The sequence below is a fragment of the Oryctolagus cuniculus genome, chromosome 13 (assembly GCF_964237555.1).
Source record: "Oryctolagus cuniculus chromosome 13, mOryCun1.1, whole genome shotgun sequence".
Classification (NCBI taxonomy): domain Eukaryota; kingdom Metazoa; phylum Chordata; class Mammalia; order Lagomorpha; family Leporidae; genus Oryctolagus; species Oryctolagus cuniculus.
This window is the reverse complement of record NC_091444.1, coordinates 87797050-87809512: the sequence shown is the minus strand read 5'-3', so window position 1 is coordinate 87809512 and position 12463 is coordinate 87797050. Positions and strand designations below refer to the sequence as shown.

Here is a 12463-nt window from a genome sequence, read left to right as displayed (position 1 = left end):
TATGGGAAATGGCAAGAACAAACTGATACTTATTGATAATAATCTTGAATGTAAATGGCCTAAATTCTAAAATTAAATACACAGCCTGATTGAATCAATTTTAGAAAGGACCCATCTATTGGCTCTGCACAAAAAAACAAATCTCATCAACAAAGATATACACAGACTGAAAGTGAAATGATGGAAAAAGTTATTCCACACTAAAAAGCCAAAGAAAAGGAGTAGCCATCTTAATACAGACAAGGTTAACACAAAAAGTGTTATAAGAGACAAAGGATGGCATTATGCAATGATTAAGGAATCAATTCAACAGGAAGATGTGAATATAGTGAAGATATGTGCACCCAATGCTAGGGCACTGGATATTTAAAATAAATGTTAATGTACATAAAGGGAGACATAGTCTCCAAAACAATAATAATGATGGACTTCAACACCCCACTTTCATAAGTGGACAAACCAACTAGACAAAAAAATCAACAGAGAAACAACAGAGCTATTCCACACTATGACCAAAAGGATCTAATTAATATCTACAGAACATTTCATCACATAGCTGCAGAACACATTCTTTTCATCAGTGCATGGAATTTTTCTAGGATATACCATGTGCTAGGCCATAAAGCAAGTCTCAACAAATTAAAAAAAAAGCTGAAATCATACTATGTGTCTTTTCTGAATTCAATGGAATGAAGTTGGAAATTAACTCAAAAAATATACAAATGGAGACTGAAATCAAAAGAGACATCAAAAAATCCCTAGAAAGAAAGCAAGGCATTTCAAAATATGGAGTACAGCAAAAGCAGTGTTAAGAGGAAAGTTTGTAGCAGTTAGTGCCTGCATCAAGAAATTGAAGACATATTGCATACAGCAATAGCTGCTTTGAAAGGCAGAGTTCAGGTGCAAGGGCACTGCATGATGAGAAGCTGTCCTATACCAACAGGGTATAAAAATGCCTCCAGAAAACAGACAGTGAAGCTCTACTTCAAAATGAGTAAAAGTTATCACAGGAAGAAAGGGATGTAAATGTGTTCTTCCAAAGGGAACAGCATGAGTAAAAGCTCTAAGGTGGAATAACACATGGCATATCCATGGCATCATCCTACCCGATATTGCCAGCCAGACTTTAGAGATTGTTGGGATACAAATTCTATCTCTACCAACTATGATGTGCTTTACCTTAGGCAAAATATAAAACTATGTTAGTGCCCTTCATCTGGAAAATGAAAACAATTATTGTACTTGCTTCATAGGCTGGTTGGATCATACAAATTAACATACAGACAGAAAAAATGTTATTAGTTATTATGGTTAGATATTATTGTTAGATGTATATTATATAATGTTTTGATATTTTATACTACTTGTCTAGATAAAATTAAAACATTCATTATTCTCTCTTCTGTTAAAGGTAAAAATATCATACTTTTAGAAAGTTAAAAAAGTTTGTGTATAGCTTATACATAAAATAATCATGCATTCTACCAGTAATGTTCCATGACTTTTTGTAAATGTATACAGGTGGGAAACCATCACCACAATCCAGCTTTAGGAAATCTCCATCACTCCAAAAAGTTCCCACAAGCATTTTTGAAGTCTTTCTTCAATTTCACCCCAGCCCAGATCCATGTAAGTCATAATCTGCTATCTCTCCATATATATTTGCCTTTTCTGTATAAATGGAATCATAGAACATGTTAAAAAAGAATTTGATAGAACTAGGTGTGTGGTTGAATAATGCTTGAGGGGCAGTGGTTTTATGCTGCACAATGCTCCAATTAAAAAAAAATCATTAGAGTTTCAAGTTATTCTTTCCTCCCTTTTGGAATCTCCCCAAGCCCACAATCAATAAAACTTGAATGGAAGTGATTCTATTATTTTCACAGCACCATGTTATAATCAATGCCAATTGATTACAATATGATTACAATGAATCACAGACAAAACCATCATGTTCCCAAATCTGTATGTATTAAATGCATGAAGTTGTATTCCTTAAACAAAATAAAAAAGAGAATCTTGATATTAACTTTGAAATATGAAAAGAAAATATTCCATCATATAGTTCCAAGGGTACAAAATAACAGTTAATGTCAATTAACTGCCATGAAAGACTCTGAACATATTTTAAGTACAAAAGCCATTTTGCATTTTATATTTTTTGAAATATATTTTTAAAATTTATTTGACAGATACAATTAGACAGTAAGAGAGAGAGATAGAAAGAAAGGTCTTTCTTCCATTGGTTCACTTCCCAAATGGCCGCCACAGCCAGCGCTGCACCTATCCGAAGCCAGGAGCCAGGTGCTTCCTCCTGGTCTCCTATGTGGGTGCAGGAGCCCATGCACTTGGGCTATCCTCCACTGCCTTCCCAGGCCACAGCAGAGAGCTGGACTGGAAGAGGAGCAATCAGGACTAGAACCCAGTGCCCATATGGGATGCCGGCACCACAGGTAAAGGATTAACTTTATGTTTGGCCTTAGTATTTTAGAGCTTGGCTAACTTCAGAGTGTTAACTTGTCTTTTCCAATTGCCTCCATGAAGCTTTGGGCACCATCCCATCACAATGCTGCCCTTCAGAAACCAATATTTACTACACTTTCTCATGCAGAACCACTGTTGAAAATGCCCTTCTCACATAATAGTGAGCATTTGACAAAATTCTATTTAATGCATTAAGAAAGTAAATGGAAAAGAGAAAAATGTAAATTCCACATGTATATAAGAAACTGGGACTTATAATAGGAAAAAAAATGCCCTAATTACTAACTTAGATGTGAGAGTCATTGACTGGGCCAGTGCTGTGGCATAGAGGGTAAAGCCACTGCCTGCAGTTCTGGCATCCCATATAGGAATCAGTTCAAGTCCTGGCTGGTCCACTTCCAATCCAGCTCTCTGCTATGGCCTGGGAAAGCAGTAGAAGATGGCCCAAGTTTGGGCCCCTTCACTCATGTGGGAGACCAGGATAAAGTTCCTGGCTCTTGGCTTCAGATGGGTTCAGCTCCAGCCATTGTGGCCACTGGGGAATGAACCATCAGATGGAAGACCTCTCTGTCTCTTTGTCTCTCTGCCTCTGCCTCTGCCTCTTTGTAACTCTGTCTTTCAAATAAATAAATAAATCTTTAAAAATTCATTAAAAAAGTCATTGACTTTCTGCAGGTTAATAAGGTCTTAACATCTGCTGCATTAATGTCTCTTTAAGATTATAAATTCATAATGCATTGGCTTTTTCCAGGTTTACTTCTAATCTACAGGAATATAAACTGTCAACACTTCCACCATTTTGAGATTAATACATACAGAGACAAAAAATTATAATATCCAAGAGAATCAATCAGTAAAGAACAAGGTTCTGTTTTTGCTGGAGTAGGCCAATTAGAACACACTTTAATAAAATGACATTTTAAAAGTCAATCCTAGCCATTTTTCTCACTTAGAATTTGAGATAATTTTATCTTTCTACTCATGATTCAACTATAAATTTTAATTCCGTGTGTGTGGGGGGGGAACATGTTAGGAAATCTCTTGAAATTAGTTATTTTACTCTCTAAAGAGTTACAACAGTGGCTGACATTGTGGCACAGCATGTTAAGCTGCCATATGCAGTACAGGCATCCAATATGCACAATGGTTCATGTTCTGGCTGCTCCACTTCTGATCTACCTCCCTTTTAATGATCCTGGGAAAGCAGCAGAAGATAGCCAAGTGCTTGGGCCCCTGAACTCACATGGGAGACCCAAATGAAGTTCATTGCTCCTGGCTTCAGCCTGGCCTAGCACTGTCCATTGCAGCCATTTGGAGAGTAAATATGGAATCAATCCATCTCTCTCTCTCTCTCTCTCTCTCTCTCTCTGAATTTCAAATAACAAAGAAAGGAATAACAACAATTTATTGGGTAGCTAGAAAGAGTTTGAGATTCTTCTAACCATCTCCTCTTGGATAAGAAAGACTTTGACACAGCAGTTTTCAGGAGATTTATTGGAAAAGGCTGGTTGGAGCAAAAAGCAAGATCAGCAAATGAGAAGCTGAGCCATGATGCAGTCACAACAGAAGCCTCAACTGAACTCACAAGAAGATCTGGGATTGCAATTCCCCTTAAGAAAAAGAGATAAATTACCAATTTGAGATAAAAGCAAGGCTTTGAACTTCAGCCAGTCTTTAGGAATAGTAGCCACTCAGGAGAACAGAACTATGAGTTCTCAACTATGAGTGACATGGAGATAATATCTAGGAGGGGACTGAGAGGAAGACCATCAAGAGCTAACACTACTGGCATGTGGCAAAATAAGGACAGTATATTTTTCCTGATAAATTCATGCTGGCAGCAAGCCACAGAACAAGCCACTGATGCAGTGATGCCTGATTCAGTTCCCAATAAGGCCACAATTATCTAGGCTATAAGTCTAGTAAATGGGTGACTGACACCTACAGGGGAGCCTGTGGGGTGTATGAACTACTATGCCAAGGGAGCCACATCAGTATCAAGGAGTGTCTGGAGCAACACATGAGGTTTACCTGAAATGAGCCAACTTGCGATCCCCCTTCAAAATAGCATCCATTAATGATCACTTTGATGTGGATGGCCAGATTGCGTACCAGCATATGGAAAAATGGATGAAGAGATTTCAGGGAGAACAGCTCCTTGTGGCACAATGCTAGCTGCATAGTTTTGAGTGGCAAGAAAGCACAGTATGAAGCTGCTGCTGTGAACACTCCATTGGTGGTCATGTTTGGGTATTTTCTAGGGTGTAAGGATATGCACAGCTCAACTTCAGGGACTATGGTTATCAGTGCCAGGAGAGTTGGTTTGGACTGTGGTAGGAGTCCTCTTAAAATAATAGAGGGGTGAGCATTGGGAACTGCATGTAATATGACTCTTCTGAGACCCACATCCTCATCTGAGACCCACTCCACTTCCAATGCAGGTTCCTACTAAAGTGCACCTTAGGAGGCAGCAGATGATAGCTCAAATTACTTAGGTCCCTATCAACCATACTGAATTCTGGGATCTCCACGTCACAAAACCTGATGTTTTCAGGGCCGGCGCTGTGGTGCAGCGGGTTAATGCCCTGGCCTGAAACACCGGCATCCCATATGCTGCTTGTTTGAGAGCCGGCTGCTTCACTTCCTATCCAGCTCTCTGCTATGGCCTGGGAAAGCAGTAAAAGATGGCCCAAGTCCTTGGGACCCTACACCCACACGGGAGACCCAGAAGAAGCTCCTGGCTCCTGGCTTTGGATCAGCACAGCTCCGGCCATTGCGGCCAATTGGGGAGTGAACCAGTGGATGGAAGACCTCTCTCTCTGCCTCTCCTTCTCTCTCTGTGTAACTCTGACTTTCAAATAATGAATAAAATAAATCTTAAAATAAAAATCTGATGCTTTCACATCACAACCTCACTCAGTCCCAGATACTGTGAACAGTTGGATAAAGAAGAGTGGATGAGAGATCTCTGTAACTTTAATGTGAGTAAAATGAATTTTCAAAGTTTAAAAAACCTCCTGCATCCATTGGTAAGACTGGGAGTATTCTAGTTGTGCCCCTTTCCCATGGGGATGGATGGCAGCTGCATAGACTAATTGAAAAATGCCTAAATGCCTCTACTAAGGCATCATTGTTTGACATAAAGAAGTTCATGATGGGCCAGTGCCATGGCTCACTAGGCTAATCCTCCACCTTGCGGCGCCAGCACACCAGGTTCTAGTCCCAGTCGGGGCACCGGATTCTGTCCAGGTTGCCCCTCTTCCAGGCCAGCTCTCTGCTCTGGCCCGGGAGTGCAGTGGAGGATGGCCCAAGTGCTTGGGCCCTGCACCCCGTGGGAGACCAGGATAAGTACCTGGCTCCTGCCAACGGATCAGCGTGGTGTGCCGGCCACGGCAGCCATTGGAGGGTGAACCAACAGCAAAGGAAGACCTTTCTCTCTGTCTCTCTCTCTGTCACTGCAGCAAAGTAATACCTTATGTCCAACCACTCTGCACTGAGGACTCCATCAGTTGTGCTTCCCAGATGATATGAGTCTTTCATGTGGGTTACAGGGACCCACATACTTCAGCCATCACTCCCTCTAAAAGTGCATATTAGCAGAAAGCTGTAATTGGAAGTACTCCAATATGGGATGTGGGCATACTAAGCACAGTTGTAACACAATGCCAAATGTGGATCCCTCCATGAATTTATGAAGTGCTTCCATATATCCAAGGTTTCAGAGAAATGAGACAGAGCCTTCTGAGTCCAGCCCCTTTACTAGATAGTCCCTGCTTCTCCCCAACACTCCACACTGCTTCACATGTGTCTCTCTGTGCATGCTCACTTCTGAGGTCTCTTTATGCAGACAGGGAAGAGCAGCAGAGCATAGTAGAATGGGTCTGGGGGACAGGCAGATTAGGGAAAAACTGGACTCTGACAGTTTCTGCCTGCTTTATGCCCAGCTAGAGGCATATCATGGTGGGTGTTGGGTCCAGCAAGTGACACCACAATTACCAAGTGGCCACTCAGTTATCAGTGACCACATCTGAAGTAGAAGCAAATTGAATATCCACACGACAAAAATTGATATATAATATTATATTACACCAGTCATGAATTTCAACTTAAAATGAATTGAAGACTTACAAAGAAGACCTGAGAATTTAAAACTCCTTACAAATGGAAGCAGATTCATTGACATTATTCTCAACAATGACTGTTTAGATGTGACACTAAAAGCACAGGTGACAAAATCAAAGATTAGACTACAAAAAAATCTAAAAAACATTCTGCATACTAAAGGAAAAACTGAACAGATAAAACAAGAAATAGAAGAAAATTTTGGAAAACCTCAGTCTGATTAAGGGAGTAATACAATAAACACAGCAACTCAAAATATTACAATAAAAAACATAAAGGATTGTTCAGTTTTTCTGCTGAAGATACAGAAGTAGCCAACAGATAACTGAAAAGGGGCTCAACAACTGCTAATCAAGACTACAATGCTAATCAAGACCATAATGGTGGCCGGCACCATGGCTCACTAGGCTAATCCTCCGCCTTGCGGCGCCAGCACACCAGGTTCTAGTCCCAGTTGGGGCACCGGATTCTGTCCTGGTTGCCCCTCTTCGAGGCCAGCTCTCTGCTGTGGCCAGGGAGTGCAGTGGAGGATGGCCCAAGTGCTTGGACCCTGCACCCCATGGGAGACCAGGAGAAGCACCTGGCTCCTGCCAATGGATCAGTGCAGTGTACCGGCCGCGGTGGCCATTGGAGGGTGAACCAACAACAAAAGGAAGACCTTTCTCTCTGTTTCTCTCTCTCTCACTGTTCACTCTGTTAAAAAAAAAAAAAGACATAATGGTTATCACATCATATATGTTAAAATGACTATTATCCAAAAGCAAAGATAGCATTGGACCAGATGTGGGAAAAAGGTTTGTTGGATTTGGAAAAAACGGAATAAATTGTTGGTGGGAATGTAAATTGGTACATCAATACAGAAAACACTATGTAGGTCTTCAATCACAATTAAATATAGAACATATGACAAAACAATCTCACTACTGCATATGTATCCAAATGAAATCAAATCAGTATCTCAAATAGACACCTCTATCTACACATTCATGTCAGCATTATCTACAAGAACAAGATATAGAAAAAACAACATTATCAACAGATGAATAAAGAAAATGTGACACACACACACAGGAATCACAGTCAACCTTAAAAAGGAAATCCTGCCATTTTGTCAAAATATGGATCCAAAAATATGAATGTGTACATTAGGCTATTTGAAATAAGGCACAGAAAGATAAATGCCACACAATCTCACTCATATGTGGAATATAAGAAAGTCACACTTAATCACAGAACAGAATGGTGGTTGTCGGGGCTGAGAGTGAAGGAAATGGGAAAATGCTAGCTGAACACACATTTGCAGGTATGAGATAAAATTAACTCAAGATCTTAATATTCAACACAATAACTAGATGATTACACTGTTATATACTCAGTACTTGCAAATGTCTTAGGTATTCTTTTAAAAACACAACGATGTAAGGTGATAGATGTGTTAGATTGTTAATTGCTAATAATTTCATAATGTATATGTACATGAGGACTCCAAAAAGTTTATGAAAAAATGTAATTAAAGATAATGTAAATTGTCCATAACTTTTAAAGCCCCCTCACATATCAAAACATCAGATTGCATACCTTGAATATACACAACTTTTGTCAATCATACTCCGTCAATCTTGAAAAATTAAAACAAGCAAAAAGAAACTGACTCCTTTATTAAAATATAAATCCAAAATAACTTAGTAAACTAGACATACCTTCAGGATTGGGAAGGCTTTCATGGAACAGAAATATTTTTTTTAAAACACACATAAATTTGAGCAGCTAAAATTTCTATTTTGAAAGTGAAAATACAGATAGCAGCCTGTCAGGGGAGCCTGTAAGGGTTAAGATGATAATTCCCAAAATACAGGGTCCTCCTGCCCTTCTAAAACCTGGATAAATAAAACTTTTGTTGTTTCCTTACCCAATCTATGTTGCTGTGTTATTGTTAAGAAAACTAAAGTGATACCCCCTAGAAAAAGCTATGCGAAGAAGTCAGCATCCTGGAAGAGACCCTGCAGCCAACGGGTTTAGAAAACTAGTGGGAACCAGGTTCCCATGGGGAAGGAAGGAGGAACGGAGGGCCGCATAAATGACAGCTCCTGCTCCACATGAAACCCATACCCAGAGCCCGCATTCTCCCTAGTGAGTACCCCGTCCTCACAGCAACATCTGGGGTGACGCGGAGCGGCCGCCACACAGCTACTCATCTATGGCTCCGGGGGCTAAGAAGTCTCGTTAGCAGGGAAGGAGCAGGGCATGGGGGTAGCAGGTGCCAGTCCAGCCCCCAACCCATGGATTGGAGGGGACTGAGAGAGGCCCTGTGCCAGTGCCAATATGGCGCCCACAGATTCTGGAGGCACTTACCCTCCTGACCTTTGGCTCGCCTTCCCCCTCTGTACACTGCGGTCCACACACTCACCATGTCAGCTCTCAGCTTCCTAGATATCCAGCCTCTTGGTTGAGCAGAGGTGGAGAGAAGCAGAGTCCGACTTCCCTTGCGAGCCTCGGGAGCCTCGCGGCAGCAAAGACCTCTCCCTCTCCACGCTCCACCTCATAACTGAAAGATTGTGATGTCAAGACCCCACGTGATGACTTTTCGTGGGCGTCACCATGCCTGAATGGACAGCTTGCATGGCCTTGAGCGCAGGCAGCTTCACAGAAGATGTAGCCAAACAGCATTCCCCCATAGCATGGACCTGGAACCTCAGGTTGTGCTGGATGGGATCAGCAGGAGGGCCTCTCACCTCTGCGCTCCTGCTACTCACTAGGGTCGCCGAGTGTCGCCCCATCCTTCTCCCTGGCGGGTCCTGCCTGGAGCTTGTGGTAAGTAACATGCTTCAGGTCTGGGCCTCTTTTTTTCCTCATATTTCTGCTCATTTTTCTGTTGGGTCTTTTGTAATACTTTTTAATGTTGACTTGAAGAATGCTTAAAGACATCACATGATTTAATTCTTTTTTTTTTCCTTTTCTTCTGTCAATATTTGTTTTCCACTCTGCCTACTGACCTTTAATATTTTTCATTTGTTTTTTTGCTGGTACATGGTAATCTAGTAGGTTTTAAAAATATTGATCTTTCTCACAATCTCATTAAAATCAGTTTTCAATTCTATTTGTTTTTAGATTTTATGGATCCTCTCTAAATAAATATCTCCAATTTATTGGCAATTTATTGTTTAGAAATTGATCTTTACTCCTTATTTTTCTTTTTGCTCTTTCCCCTTCCCTTGACTACTCCCCAGTAAGAAGCTGGAGACAGTGGAGGCATCCTGGTCTAGGTTTACTTACAGTGAAAAAGCTATCAATGATCCCGTATTAATTGTGTTGTTTGTTATAGAATCCTTTTAAATATATTAATCCAAATAAGAAAGCCATTGAGTTTTTACTATGCCGCTAGCAGATTTTTAATTACATACATTTCTAAATGTTTCTTAACATTTAATCTAAATGGTCATGTGTTTCTCTCAAGTTTTCAAGTTTTTCACCTACCTGGAAACTATACAGTGCTTGTTTAGAAATGTTAACCACCTTTTGCATTTTTTTCTTATGTGGCACTTGTTATTCATTATATTTTCATATTTGATTTTATTTACTATAAAAATACTAAGGATATATGCATCTGTTTAAGAAAGAGAGGCTTATACTTAATTCATATTTCAGGTTCAGGTCTATCTGCATCATTGTAATGCTGGCTTTCTAAAAGACATTTGAAAATATTCTCTGCTTATTTATACTTTGGTACATCTGGGAAATATAGGCTATTTTTTATTCCTTAAATTGTTTGGAATATTTTGTTTCTATAATTGAAGTTTTACTCCTGTAACTTTTGTTGGTTGGTAGTCTTCAAATTATGATTCAACTTTCTTGGTTTAATTTGGAGTTTTCCTATTTTACATTTGTTATATTGGATTTTGAAAATTTATATTTGTGTTTTGGGAATTTGATTTTTAAAGTGTTGTGGATTTTAATCCCTAGTAAAATTTGTACTCATAAGAGTTTTACAAAATTTTTCTAGCATCTTGACAATGCTATATACTCTGTAAAGAATTGTTTTTAATACCTGAAACTGGATATTAGTGTTACTCTTCCCTGTGTTACCTTAATTACTTTTACTCATAGTTCATAAATTTTATTAACAATAATGTGTATATCCTTTGTGATATTTTTAAATAGCATTTCATATTATGACATAAATACACTATGGAATACTACTCACAGTGAAAATAATGAAATTTTGTCTATTGCAAAAAAATGGATGCAACTAGAAACCATCATCTCAATGTGAAATAAGCCAGCCCCAAAAAGACAAATATCATATGTTTTCCCTAATTTGTGGTATATAATAGAGCATCTAAAATGTAATATATAGGAGTGAAATTGACATTTTAAGCTTCATTGATTATTTACAGCCCTTATCTCTACTGTTGAGGAACATTTCTTCCTCATACTATTTGTTAAACTCTTTACTTACTGTAGGGTTAATCTTATGACTATTAAGAGTGAAAAAAAAATTTACATCTACTATATCATTTTGCCTGCTTTTATTTTATATACTTCGCTGTTTTTCTTTTTTTTAAAGATTTTATTTATTTGAGAGGTAGAGTTACAGACAGTGAGAGGAAGAGACAGAGAGAAGGGTCTTCCTTCCATTGGTTCACTCCCCAAATGGCCGCAATGGCTGGATCTGTGCCGATCCGAAGCCAGGAGCCAGGAGCTTCTTCCCAGTTTCCCATGTGGGTGCAGGACCTCAAGCACTTGGGCCATCTTCTACTGCTACCCCAGGCCATAGCAAAGAGCTGGATTGGAAGAGGAGCAGCCAGGACTAGAACTGATGCCCATATGGGATGCCGGTGCCATAGGTGGAGGAATAACCTGCTGTGCCACAGTGCCCGCCATGTGTTTTTCTTTTTAATTATTGAGAAGTTGTGCTGATTGATTTTTAGTGTTTCATTCTAATATAATCAGGATATAATTTTCTCTAGCATGGATTTATCTACAGCCTATTGATCTCCTCCTCTCTTTCCAAACCTTGTATGTGCAGACCCTGTCCACCTCCCAGTGTTTCCACTCCCATGTGCCTAAGGGCTACAAGTTATTTCCATTCCTGTGCCTGATACACATTGGTTCTGATTAGTAAATTATTGCTTCATCCATTAGAGAATAATTCTTTGTATTCCCAGATAATCATAGTACATCAACTACAGTTTACATACCTGTAAAATGGCTGGAGTTCCTGCAAATAGATCTTATTTGTGCAAAAATTTGAAATCCATGTATACTTTTTTTGTATAATACACATTATCCATGGCCCAGTGCTGGCCATTGCAGCCTTCTGGGGAGTGAACCAGCAGATGAAAGATATATCCTCAACCCCAGTGTAACTGACTTTCAAATGAATAAATAAGTCTTTAGAAAAAGAAGTTTGGGGGGCCAGCACCATGGCTCACTTGGTTGATCCTCCACTTGCAATGCCAGCATCCCATATGGGTGCCGGGTTCTAGTCCTGGTTGCTCTTTTTCCAGTCCAGCTCTCTGTTGTGGCCTGGGAGGGCAGTGGAGGATGGTCCAAGTGCCTGGGCCCCTGCACCCACATGGGAGACCAGGAGGGGGCACCTCGTTCCTGGCTTCAGATCAGCACAGCTCCGGCAGTGGCGGCCATTTGGGGAGTGAACCAGTGGAGAGAAGACCTTTCTCTTTGTCTCTCTCTCATGGTCTAACTCTACCTATCAAATGAATGAATGAATGAATGAAAGAAAGAGAAAGGAAAAGAGAAAGAGAAAAGAAAAGAAAAGAAAAGAAAAGAAAAGAAAAGAAAAAGAAAAGAAAAGAAAAGAAAAGAAAAGAAAAGAAAAGAAAAGAAAAGAAAAGAAAAG

The 12463-nt window shown here is 39.8% G+C and overlaps 1 protein-coding gene and 1 long non-coding RNA gene across 18 annotated transcripts in view; one reads left to right on the top strand and one right to left on the bottom strand.

The window, feature by feature from the left end:
* The window catches only part of LOC127486322 (uncharacterized), a 145884-nt gene that overhangs the window by 85717 nt on the left and 47704 nt on the right, over positions 1–12463 (bottom strand). The gene's annotated exons all lie outside the window — the stretch shown is intronic.
* LOC127489541 (telomerase reverse transcriptase) overlaps positions 8883–12463 on the top strand; it is a 117367-nt gene continuing 113786 nt past the window's right edge. For 12 of the 16 annotated variants that reach the window (XR_011381613.1, XR_011381625.1, XR_011381621.1 and 9 more), the window contains exon 1: positions 8883–9417. The gene's annotated coding sequence lies outside the window, so the exon portion shown is untranslated. The remainder of the gene's footprint in view (positions 9418–12463) is intronic. The other 4 variants (XR_011381611.1, XR_011381612.1, XR_011381617.1 and 1 more) reach the window with 3 other exon arrangements.